This window comes from Molossus molossus, unplaced genomic scaffold, assembly GCF_014108415.1.
Source record: "Molossus molossus isolate mMolMol1 unplaced genomic scaffold, mMolMol1.p scaffold_m16_p_19, whole genome shotgun sequence".
In the NCBI taxonomy this organism is placed as follows: domain Eukaryota; kingdom Metazoa; phylum Chordata; class Mammalia; order Chiroptera; family Molossidae; genus Molossus; species Molossus molossus.
In genome coordinates, this window is record NW_023425354.1 from 47,677,861 (window position 1) to 47,689,823 (window position 11,963).

Below are 11,963 nucleotides of genomic sequence, written 5' to 3' on the forward strand. Positions count from 1 at the left end.
GGAAGTAGCCAGATATGTTTGACATTTCTATGAAGCCACTGAGGTGGTGGTGGCTGCTCTGCTGTTTGACTATAACTCGCAGAGAGAGATACATTCTACAATGTGATCCAGAACACACACACATATTTGTAGGTTTCACCGCCTTCTGAATCTTCAGTGCCTGGCACAGAGTAGGTGTTCAACAGGTATTTATTGAATAAACAAGTGATTGAATGAATGAGTGAATGAATGAATGAATGAATTTGTAGATACACTATTGACATAAAAGTTTCATAAAACAATGCCTATCTTACTACTTGCATTCTATTCCTGTTTTTAAATGTCTTAGGATCTTTCTTTTTTTAATGTTTTTTTATGGTTTTACTGATTTTTTAGGGAGAGAAAGATAGAAACATTGATATGAGAGAGATACATCAATCGGCTGCCTCCTGCATGCACCCCAACCAGGGATTGAACCTGCAACCTGGGCATATGCCCTGACTGGGAATCAAACCGACTACATTTGGGGGCATGGGACGACCTTCAACCAACTGAGCCACACTGGCCAGGGCTACTTGCATTCTATTTCATGACCAACTAAGTTGAGTTTCCTGATCCATTAATCAATCACAAATCAAAGTTTGAAAACACTGTCATGAAGCCCCAGTCTTGACAGGGACATAGTTTTAGTTCTGAGATATAGGAAAGAGCTTAGCAAATAGATTATCAGTTGCATGTCAAGGTTCACCAACTGCCATCCAGAAATAGAGGGAGTCTCACTGGCCACCCACCTCAACTGAACTAATTCCAAGTTTCAAGGTACAACCCCCCACCCCCACTCCTGGCACTGGTGAAATAGGACAAAAAACAAGAGACATCCTCTACATCCTCTTCCTATTTGAAAGTCAACATTTTTATTTACTAACATTTGACATACACTTAGACTATTTCTCGTTTCCATATTGTCTCATTACTTTTTTGTTGGGATTTTTCTGATTTGGGTTATAAAATCCTGTTTAATTTGGTTGATTTTGGTTTAGAGGGTAGGGGTTGTGTACCTCATGCAAAGAAAGAAGTTCATCCATTTCTGAGTTCATGAAACCCAGAATTCCTCTGAGGTGTGAGCAAGACCTTTCTTTGTTATTACTTTTCCTCCTCCACCCTGTTTCCCCACACCAATTCCTCTACTCTCCACAGGCGGCCAAAATGGTATGTTTACTCTATATGGCAGTCTCCAAAGATGAGAACCATCAACTTTTCCCTTCACTGTGTGTGCAAGTCACACCACCCATCCAGAGGTAGAATCTATTCCCCTCCCCTTAAATCCAGGTTGACAATGTGACTTGCTTTGACCAATAGAAAGTGCTTGAACTAACACTGCCAGTTCTGGGCCTAGCCTTTAAGAGACCTTTTGTTAGATCAATCCCTGTACTATTATGCAGTGACCTTCATTGTCTCTTATTATGGCCTTCATTGTGAAGTCTATTTTATCAGATATGAGTATTGCTACCTGTGCTTTCCTTTTGTTTCCATTTGCATGGAGATTTTTTTCCCATTCCCTCACTTTCATCCTGTGTGAGTCTTTTGTTCTGAGGTAGGTCTCTTGTAGAGAGCATATATATGGGTCATGTTTTCTGATCCATTCAGCTACCCTATGCCTTTTTTTGAGATGTTTCCCTCCTTTTCTTTTTTTTTTTTTTTCCTTTATTAATTTTAGTGAGAGAGAAAGTGAGAGGGAGAGAGAGAGAGAAACATTAATGAAACAGAACATGGATCGGCTGCCTCCTACATGCCCCCCACTGGGGATCAGGCCCACAACCTGGGCATGTGTCCTGACCAGGAATTGAACCAGCAACCTCTTGATGCATGAGTCGATGCTCAACCACTGAGCCACACTGACCGGACTACCTTATATCTTTTGATTGGAGCATTTAAGCCATTTATATTTAAGGTTATTATTGATAGGTTATTTGTTGCATTTTTATTCTTTTTTTTTTAATTTTTGTTACAGATGTTTCTCCTTTTTTGCCCTATTGACAACATCCTCCCCATCCCCCCCAACCCCATCCCTGGCTTTGTTGTTCAAGTTCTGTGGTTTATCTCTTCCCTCCCCCCACAACCCCCTCTTCTGAGGGTTATCAGTCTGTACCCTACTTCCACGTCTCTGGGTCTACCCTATTCCTCAGACTGTTATGTTCATTGTATTCCACAAATAAGTGAGATCATGTGGTATTTGTCTCCTTCTGCTTGGCTTGTTTCGCATAGGATAATACTTTTCAGGTCCCTCCATGCCGTCTCAAAGGATAAGAGATCTTTCTTTCTTACAGCTGCATAGTACTCCATTGTGTATATGTACAGCTTTGTTATCCATTTGTCTACTGATGGACACTAGGGCTGTTTCCAGATCTTAGCCATTGTAAATAGTGCTGCTACAAACATGGGGGTACATATATTCTTTCTGATTAGTGTTTCAGGCTTCTTAGGGTATATTCCTAGAAGTGGGATCACTGGGTCAAATGGCAATTCAATTTTTAATTTTTTGAGGTAACACCGTATTGTTTTCCATAGTGGCTGCACCAGTCTGCATTCCCATCAGCAGTGTACTAGAGTCCCTTTTTCTCCACACCCTCGCCAACATTTGTTTGATGATTTGTTGAAGGTGGCCATTCTGATAGGTATGAGGTGATACCTCATTGTTGTTTTAATTTGCATCTCTCTGATGATTAGTGATGTTGAGCATTTCTTCATATGTCCTGTTTGGGGAGGTGTCTATTCAGCTCCTCTGCCCATTTTTTAACTGGCTTATATGTCTTCTTTTGTCTTCCTTTTGTTGAGTTTATGAGTACTCTATATATTTTGGAAATTAACCCCTTATCTGATGTATCATTGGCAATTATACTCTCCCATACAGTGGGTTGCCTTTCCATTTTGATGGCTGTTTCTTTTGCTGTACAGAAACTTTTTAGTTTGATGTAGTCCCATGTGTTCATTTTTTTTCCTTTGTTTCTGTTGCCTTAGGTGATATATCAGTGAAAATTCTGCTGTGTAAGATGTCTGAAATTTTGTTGCCTACAGTTTCTTTTAGGATTTTCATGGATTCACAGGTCACATTGAAGTCTTTTATCCATTTTGAGTTTATTTTTGTGTATGGTATAAGTTGATGGTCTAGTTTCATTTTTTTGCATGTAGCTGTCCAATTTTCCCAACACCATTTATTAAAGAGGCTGTCATAACTTCACTGTACGTTCATGCCTCCTTTGTCAAATATTAATTGAGCATAATGTCTTGCGTCCATTTCTGGATTCTCTATTTTGTTCCACTGGTCTATATGCCTGTTCTTGTGCCAGTACCAGGCTGTTTTGGTTACAGTCACTTTGTAGTATAACCTGATATCTGGTATTATGATCCCTTCTACTTTGTCCTTCTTTTTCAAGATTGCTGTGGCTATTTGGGGTCTTTTTTGGTTCCATATGAACTTTTCAAGTATTTGTTCTAGTTCTGTGAAATATGTCATTGGTATTTTGATGGGGATTGCATTGAATCTATAGATTGCTTTGGGTAATATGGACATTTTAATGATGGTAATTCTTCCAATCCATGAACAGGGTATGTGCTTCCACTTTTTTATATCTTCCTCTATTTCTTTTTTCAATGTCCTGTAGTTTTCTGCAAATAGGTCCTTTACTTCTTCAGTTAAGTTTATTCCTAGGTATCTTAAATTTTTTGCCACAATGGTAAATGGGATTGTTTTTTCAGTTTCTCTTTCTGTGAGTTCATCATTGGTGTATAAGAATGCCATCAATTTTTTGACATTAATTTTGTATCCTGCTACTTTGCCAAATTTATTTATTAAGTCTAGTAGATTTTTTATGTAGTCCCACGACTCACTACTAGACCCGTGACTCTTTAGGGTTTTCTATGTATAACATAATGTCATCTTTAAATAATGACAGTTTCACTTCCTCCTTTCCAATTTGGATCCCTTTTATTTTTTTTTTCATGTCTGATTGCTGTGGCTAAGACTTCTAGTACTATGTTAAATAAGAGTGGTGAAAGTGGGCATCCCTGTCTTGTTCCTGTTCTTAAGGGAATTATTTTAGTTTCTGCCCATTGACTATGATGCTGGCTGTAAGTCTTTCATATATGGCCTTTATTATGTCAAGATTTGATCCCTCTATTCCCACATTGCTGAGTGTTTTTATCAGAAATGGATGCTGAATTTTGTTGAATGCTTTTTCAGCATCTATTGATATGATCAGGTGGTTTTCATTCTTCATTTTGTTTATGTGGGTATCACATTTATTGATTTGTGAAAATTGTACCAGCCTTGCATCACAGGGATGAATCCCACTTGGTCATGGTGAATAATTTTTTTGATGTATTGCTGGATTCTATTTGCTAGTATTTTTTTCAGGATTTTGGCATTTATGTTCATCAGGGATATTGGTCTTGTTTATCTTTTTTTAAAAAAAAAAAAAAACAGCTTTTTGTTTCATTGGTCCTTTGAATTGTTTTTTGGGTCTCTATGTCATTTATTTCTGCTCTGACCCTTACTATTTCCTTCCTTCTACTTGCTCTGGGGTTTTCTTCTTGTTTGCTTTCTAATTCTTTAAGTTGTGAGGTTAGACAGTCAATTAGAAATTTTTCTTGTTTTTTAAGGTAGGCCTGAAATGCTATGAACTTTCCTCTCAGAACTGCTTTTGCTGCATCCCATAGATTTTGTGTTGTTGTGTGTTCATTTTCATTGGTTTCCAGGAAGTTTTTAATTTCTTCCTTGATCTCCTTGGTAACCCATTCGTTGTTTAATAAGACTTCCAATCGAGATGGCAGCATAGGTAAACGCTGTATCGTGTCCTCCCACAACCACATCAAAGCTACAACTAAACTACAGAACAACCATCATTCAAAACCACCTGAAATCAAGCTGAATGGAAGTCCTACAACTACGGAATTAAAGAAGCAGCCACATCGAGACTGGTAGGAGGGGTGGAGGCGGATGGGTTGGTCCCACATCCACGTATGGCAGATAAAAATCAGAAGGACACCTTGGCTGGGAAGGTCCTCCCTGAGAACTGAGGGGTCCCCGTCCCACACCAGGTGACCCACTCAGGGTTCCAGTGCCAGGAAGAGAAGTCCCTTGAACTTTTGGCTGGAAAAACCAGCAGGAACTGAGGCTCAGGGAGGTTGATGTGGTTGGAGCCCCAGGCAGCTCCTCTTAAAGGGCCCATGCACGGACTTATCAGACTCACTCTCTCTAAGCTTGGAGGGCAGGCAGTTCGAGGGGCGCCAGACATACAGGGAAGAACTGAGTTGTTTGGCATTGGAGCGAGGGTTAGAGAGGGGGCTTTCTCCAGGACAGACGTGCTGTCAGAGGCCTTTGTTCCTTTGGTGAGCCGTTCCTTGGAGCAGCAGACAGCCACCATATCTGGGACTCCAGCAACCTGGCTCACACTGGTTGCCCCGCCCTGGTGATTCCCTGAGGCCCCGCCCCACCCAACTTTCAGGCCTACCCAAGCTGTTGCCAGTTGCTTAACCATAGGATTAGCCTGTCTTGGTTCCTGCTTCAGGTTTTCCTAAATTCTTTCAAACAAGCAGCATCTGGTCTCAGATAGCCCCATAACTCTCATTAAGTAATACACAGAAACAAACACAGAGAGGCAGCCAAAATGAGGACACAAAGAAACAGGTCCCAAATGAAAGAACAGAACAAAACTCCAGGGAAAGAACTAAGCAAAATGGAGATAAGCAACCTAACAGATGCTGAGTTCAAAATTCTGCTTATAAGGATGCTCAATGAACTTAGTGAGGGCATCAAGAGCATTAAAAAAAAAAGTCGTTGTTTAATAACATGCTATTTAGCCTCCCTGTGTTCAAATGTCTTTGTATGTTTTTGTTGCAACTGATTTCTGGTTTCATGCCATTGTGATCTGAGAAGATGCTTGATATGATTTCAATCTTCTTGAACTTGTAGAGATTTAGTTTGTGTCCTATCATGTGGTCTATCTTTGAGAATGTCCCATGTGCACTTGAGAAGAATGTGAATTCTGTAGTTTGGGGGTGTAGTTTTCTGTAGATATCTATTAAATCCATTTAGTCTAGTGCTTCATTTAGAGTCTCTGTTTCCTTGCTAATTTTTTGTCCAGAGGATCTATCCAGTGGTGTCAACGGGGTGTTGAAGTCCCCTGCTATGATTGTATTGCTAAAGATTTCTCCTTTGAAGTCCTCCAGAAGATTTTTAATATATTTTGGTGCTCCTATATTGGGTGCATATATATTTATCAAGGTTATATCTTCCTGTTGGATAGATCCTTTCAATATTATGTAGTGGCCTTCTTTGTCTCTAGTTATGATCTTTATTTTGAAATCTATTTTATCAGATATGAGTATTGCTACCCCAGCTTTTTTTCGTTTTCCGTTTGCTTGGAAAATTTCTTTTCCATCCCTTCACTTTCAACCTATGTGAGTCTTTTGTTGTGAGGTGGGTCTCTTGTAAACAACATATAGATGAGTCATGCTTTCTTATCCAATCAGCTACTCTGTGTCTTTTTATTGGAGCATTCAGTCCATTTACATTTAAGGTGATTATTGATATGTACTTGTTTATTGCCATTTTTGTTTAGTGTGGTTATATTTTTTTTCCTATTTCTTCTACAATTACAACTGTCCTTTTAACATTTCTTGCAGTGCTGGTTTGGTGCTAATGTATTCCCTTAGCCTTTTTTTTCTGTCTGGAAAGCTCTTTATTTGACCTACTTTGAATGACAGCCTTGCTGGATAGAGTAGTCTTGGATTCAGATCCTTGTTTTTCATGACCTTGATTACTTCATGCCATTCTTTTCTGGCTTGTAGTGTTTCTTGTGAGAAGTCAGCTGAGAGCCTTATGAGGTTTCCTTTGTAGGTAACCTGTTGCTTATCTCTTGCTGCTTTTAGGATTCTCTCTTTGTCTTTAATTTGTGGCATTTTAATTCCTATGTGTCTTGGTGTGGGCCTGTTTGGGTTCTTCTTAGTTGGGGCTCTCTGTGCTTCTTGAACTTGAATGACTTCTTCCTTCACCATATTAGGGAAGTTTTCTGTCACTATTTCTTTGAATATATTCTCCAACCCTTGCTCATTTTCTTCTTCTTCAGGGACTCCTATGATGCAAATATTATTATGTTTCCAGTTGTCCCACAGTTCTCTTAAGCTGTCTTCCTGTTTTTTAATTGTTTTTTCCTTTTGGTTTTCTGATTGGTTGATTTTTTCTACCCTGTCTTCTAATTCACTGATCTGGTCCTCAACTTCCTCTACTCTGCTTTTTAGACCTTCCAATGTGTTTTTCATTTCTGATGTCATTTTTTATGTCTTCTTGGTGGTTTTTAATTTCCAATTGGTTGATTTTCAGCATCTCTATGTCCTTACTCATGCTGTTGAGCTTCCTCAAGATCATGGCTCTGAATTCTAGCTCTATTAACTTGCCTAACTGCTCCACATTGATCTCATCTTTGGTGGAGGTCTCTTGTTCTTTCATTTGGCTTCAGTTTCTGTGTTTCATCATTTTGGCTATCACAGTGGACTTTGGAGCCTGCCAAATTTTCCCTGTGGGTGTTGGTGTTCTACTGTTTGTGGCTCCCTCTCCTGGATTTAGATGAGTGAGTGAGGACCCACGTTAAACACCACTGTCAAGTCTTACTTTTCTGGATAGAGTTGCTGGCCCAGGAATGGTACAGTTATCCTCTAGCTTTTTGCCTGGAGGCTAGCAGTAGAGGTTACTTGAAGAGTTTGGGGTTGTCAGTTGATTGAAAAACTCCCTCAGGTGCTCAGCTTAAGGGGATTTCCTAAGGGTAGGGCAGATGCTGATTGTGAGCGAGCCTCAATTTGCATTTCAATGGCCCACCTGGGTGGCGTTGAACCTCTGAGAAAGGAGCTGCTGCCTTTCCCTAGATCCCTGGGAAGGAGCAAGATGGCCACCATCCTGCGTGGCCGCAACTCAGCAAAAGCTCTGAGCACCCTCCAAATCCTGAGTGTCCCCACACAGTTCCAGTCCAGTCTGCCCTCCCTTTGCCAGAGCCCAAGGTCAGTGGCTGTGGCTATTTTAGCCTCTGTACTCGCTCTGCGCTGTGGAGCCGCTTGGGAGTTTAACCCAAGGGTGCTGCTCACATCTAAGGCCACTGCTGTCTGTGGGCTCCCAGCCCCCCTCTGGCACCTTCACAATACTACCAGGATCGAGTCAGTGTCCCTGGTTATATGGTCCTCACAAGCTGCTTTTCTGTTGTTCTTTCCCGTCGATTTGTCTGTGTTTTAGTTGTAATTCCAGTTTGGTCCTGGGAGACGGTCTGTGTAGCTTCCATTCACTCCGCCGCCATTTTTTAATTTCCTCTCTTCCCCTCTCTACCTCCCACTCTGTCTGAACAAAAAAAAGAAAGGAAAAATGTCCTCAAGTGAGGATAAAAAAAAATTTTTTTTTAAAAATTCACCTTGAGCCCTGGCCAGTTTGGCTTAGCAGTTAGAGCGTTGGCCCATTGGACCAGAGAGACCCAGGTTCAGTTCCCGCTTAGGGCACGTACCTTGGTTGCAGTTTGTCCCCGGCCCTGGTTGGGGTCGTGTGGGTGGCAACCACTCGATGTGTCTCTCTCACATTGATGTTTCTCTCTCTCTCTTCCTCCCGCTCTATCTGAAGATAAATGCAAAAATGTCCTCAGGTGAGGATTAAAAAAAAAAAATCACCTTGAAAACAAGGTTAACATGCTAGGGGGCTGGAGTCCAGGGCAAGCTGTCTACAAGAATGCACCACCCATGCCAAGAACACTGTAATAGAGCCCACCCTGAACTCTACTCTTGCCAAGCAAATACACTGGCAGAACATTTGCAGTTCCACAAATGCCAGCCTAAGAAGCCGAGAAGGTCACCCTGGCCACTGTGTTCCCACATCAGGAGACTCTGTTTCCATCACCACCCAATTGTCCCTCCCCTCTACTCTCTCTCCATACCACTTGTCAGCATTTAATATATTATGCATTTGGGTATAGGTTATCATCTTTTGACACATACTAGAATGCAAGCAGATTGAGAGCAGGACCTTGTCTCATTCAGTCCTAACTCCCCAGGTCTAGAACAGTATTTGATGGCCTGCTTCCAATAAGTGTGTACTACATGAATGAATGGACAGATGGCCCTTGATCCTCATTGTCTGTTTACATGTCTCTCTCCCTGTCTGGACTCCAGATCTTTGCAGGAACTACCTTACTCACTGTTCAATCTCCATGCCCGGCACCATGCCCCCACATAAAGGGAGAGAAAGGGAGCCCAACCTATGTAAGAGCAACACCCTGTCTGAAGGTAGTATGGAGAAGACCGTGGCCTTTGGAGTCAAACACAAGTTGGAATTCTGTTCCTGCCACTTACCAGCTCTAAGTGAACCACGGGCAAGTTACTTAAGATCTCTGAACTTCAGTTTCTTCAGCTGGAAATGAATATTATAATAATACCTACCTTTCTTGTCCTTGTGGGAAGTGAATGAGTTAGTGGAAGAAAAGGTGTCAAACACTGAGCCTTTACACAAAGCCTATCTCATAGTGGGTGCTCAATAAAAATTCATTCCCTTACTCCTTTTTGCCGCCTCCACTTGCTGCAGAGAACACCCTCCTCCTCCCCCTGATCTCCACGCACCCAACCTGCATCCACTTCCCTGAGGTAGATGCCACAACAGGAATTGGGGAGCCTGGAAGCATCTGAGCCCCAGAATAAAGCCCCAACTTCCTGTGGCTCAGGAAGGGGATGGGAACAGAAGACTGGGTCTCTGTTCCAGTAAGACTGTCTGGGGATTCAGAAGCAACCAGTAAGTTGGAGAACTTCCAGGACAGGAAGTGAAAGGAGTCATGAGGCAAAGGGGAAACAGCAACCTTCACTCCTGGCCACTTCTGGATAGTTTGTACACTCCTAAGTCACAAAATGAGGAACCAGGAGAGCCAACAAGAAGGGACAAGGGGGGAAGACTTACCAGGGAGGAGGAGAGTCAAAATCATCCCATCTGGGCAGGGACACACACTCACACACATTCATCCCAATCCCATGACCCCCATTATCCTGGAGAGATAATCCTGCTCTCGCCAGGTTAATCCCTGACCACTGGCTATGCTGGTAGCGGGTCTGTGTCTCCTTCCAAGCGGTGATCCCCGGTAGGGGCGAGGAGGCATGTGTGGAAAGCCTGTGTCCCTGGATCTCTGGTGGAAGCACTGGGAAAGGAAGCATGGGGAAAGGAAGCCCCATGAAGACATCCAAAACTGCAGCTCAAACTCAGAAAGTTACCCTGCTGTTTGGACTGATGTTCCCTGAGAGTAATGATATCCCTGCCTGACCCACTACCCCCATTTGAAGAAACTGTGCTGAGGGGCTAGCAGGTTTTTAAGCTCTGTGCTCTTTTTTTTTTTTTCTTTCTGTAAAGCAGTGCTCTCTGCCTCCCTGAAAGCCCCTGTTGATATCATACGTCACTTAATCACAGAGGCCACACTTACTACATCCGCCCTTTCTGCAGCCCTGTGACAGAGCCCTCATTCTCCCTGCCTGGTGTATGAACTCCATGTCCCCCAGGACTTGCTGTGAGATGAATACACTATGTTGAGAGGACAAGTATGCTCTTAAAATTCACAAGCACCCTGGGAAGCTGGAGCGGTTCAAATTGCCAGCCATGCTGGGGGTATTAGAGATGTGAAATGCCAAAGAGGACGTGAGAAAGGCAACGATCAGGAACCGTTCTCAGACCCTTTCAGCCAGACTGCTTTCTGTCTCCTCGACATGATCGCAAGATTCTCTGAGGCCAAACACAAGTAGAGGGTCCTGGCGATGGTATCAGATGTGTGCAGCTCAGGGCTTGTGCCAGGAGTACAGAAATGAACAGGGACCATGCCCTCAGGAAGACAGATGAGAGGGAAACACGGAATCATAAATAGCAGAAGCTCGGGATGAGAGGGGGCGTTCAGGGAGGGCTTTCTGGAGAAGACGGCGGTTCCGCTGCCCTTGGAGGAGCTTCGGCCTGAAGCCTCACCCTCCACACTTTTCAGCCACCCTCCCCTAATGTCAGAGGAGAGTTAACTCTGGGAGACCCATTTGCCATACATAGTGTTTATTTTAATATGTTTGTGTTTTTTTAATATAAAAATAATTGTAAACTGAATATTGCTGAGTCAATGGACTTTTCAGAGGAAAATGCACTGATATTTTACCAAGTAATAACAAAATCATACTAGTTTAACATTTATTGAAAGCTCATTGTGTGCCAGGCTTTGGACAACCTGCTCTACCTCCACTATTTCAGTGAATCCTAGCAATAGCCTATGGAGAAGGTACTGCTATTATGCCCAGTTTACAGATGAGCAAACTAAGGCATAGAGACATTAACATAAATTCTCTCAAGTCACTCACAAATCAGTGGCCAAGCCAGGATGTAAACCCACATCCTTCTGACTCCAGAGCCAATGCTCTTGTTGTTATGCACCTCTAGGGTACATCCCTTGCATCACTGACTTGATCTGTTTGAGAAGCACAACATAAGAAAAGGTCCAAACTCCTTGCTCCACCTCCAAGCTCCACACATGGACATCTTCACCTCCCCATATGCTGACCTCTTATAAGCTGCAGCACACTACTTGTAGCCACCAGAGCACAGGCAGTTATTTTTTCTTTGTTCCTTCACACGAGCTTCTCACTGTCCTGGAATCTCAGCCCAGACATCCATCTTTCCCCTTCTCCAGAAGGCCTTCCCTGACTCCCTACATGGCCCCTCCTCAGTGACACCTCCCTGCCAGGCATATTATTCTGTCATTGCTTTGGGCACTGTCTGTCTCCCCTGCTGCACCCTGACAACCCTCCAGGCAGGAACCATGGCTTCTTCACCTCCATGTCCCTAACACCTTGCACAGAACCTGGTACACAGCTGCCTGGATTCCCCTCCTCCATCTTGCTTTTAAAGTCTAGACAGAGGATAGCTAGCATTTTGATACAAACATTGC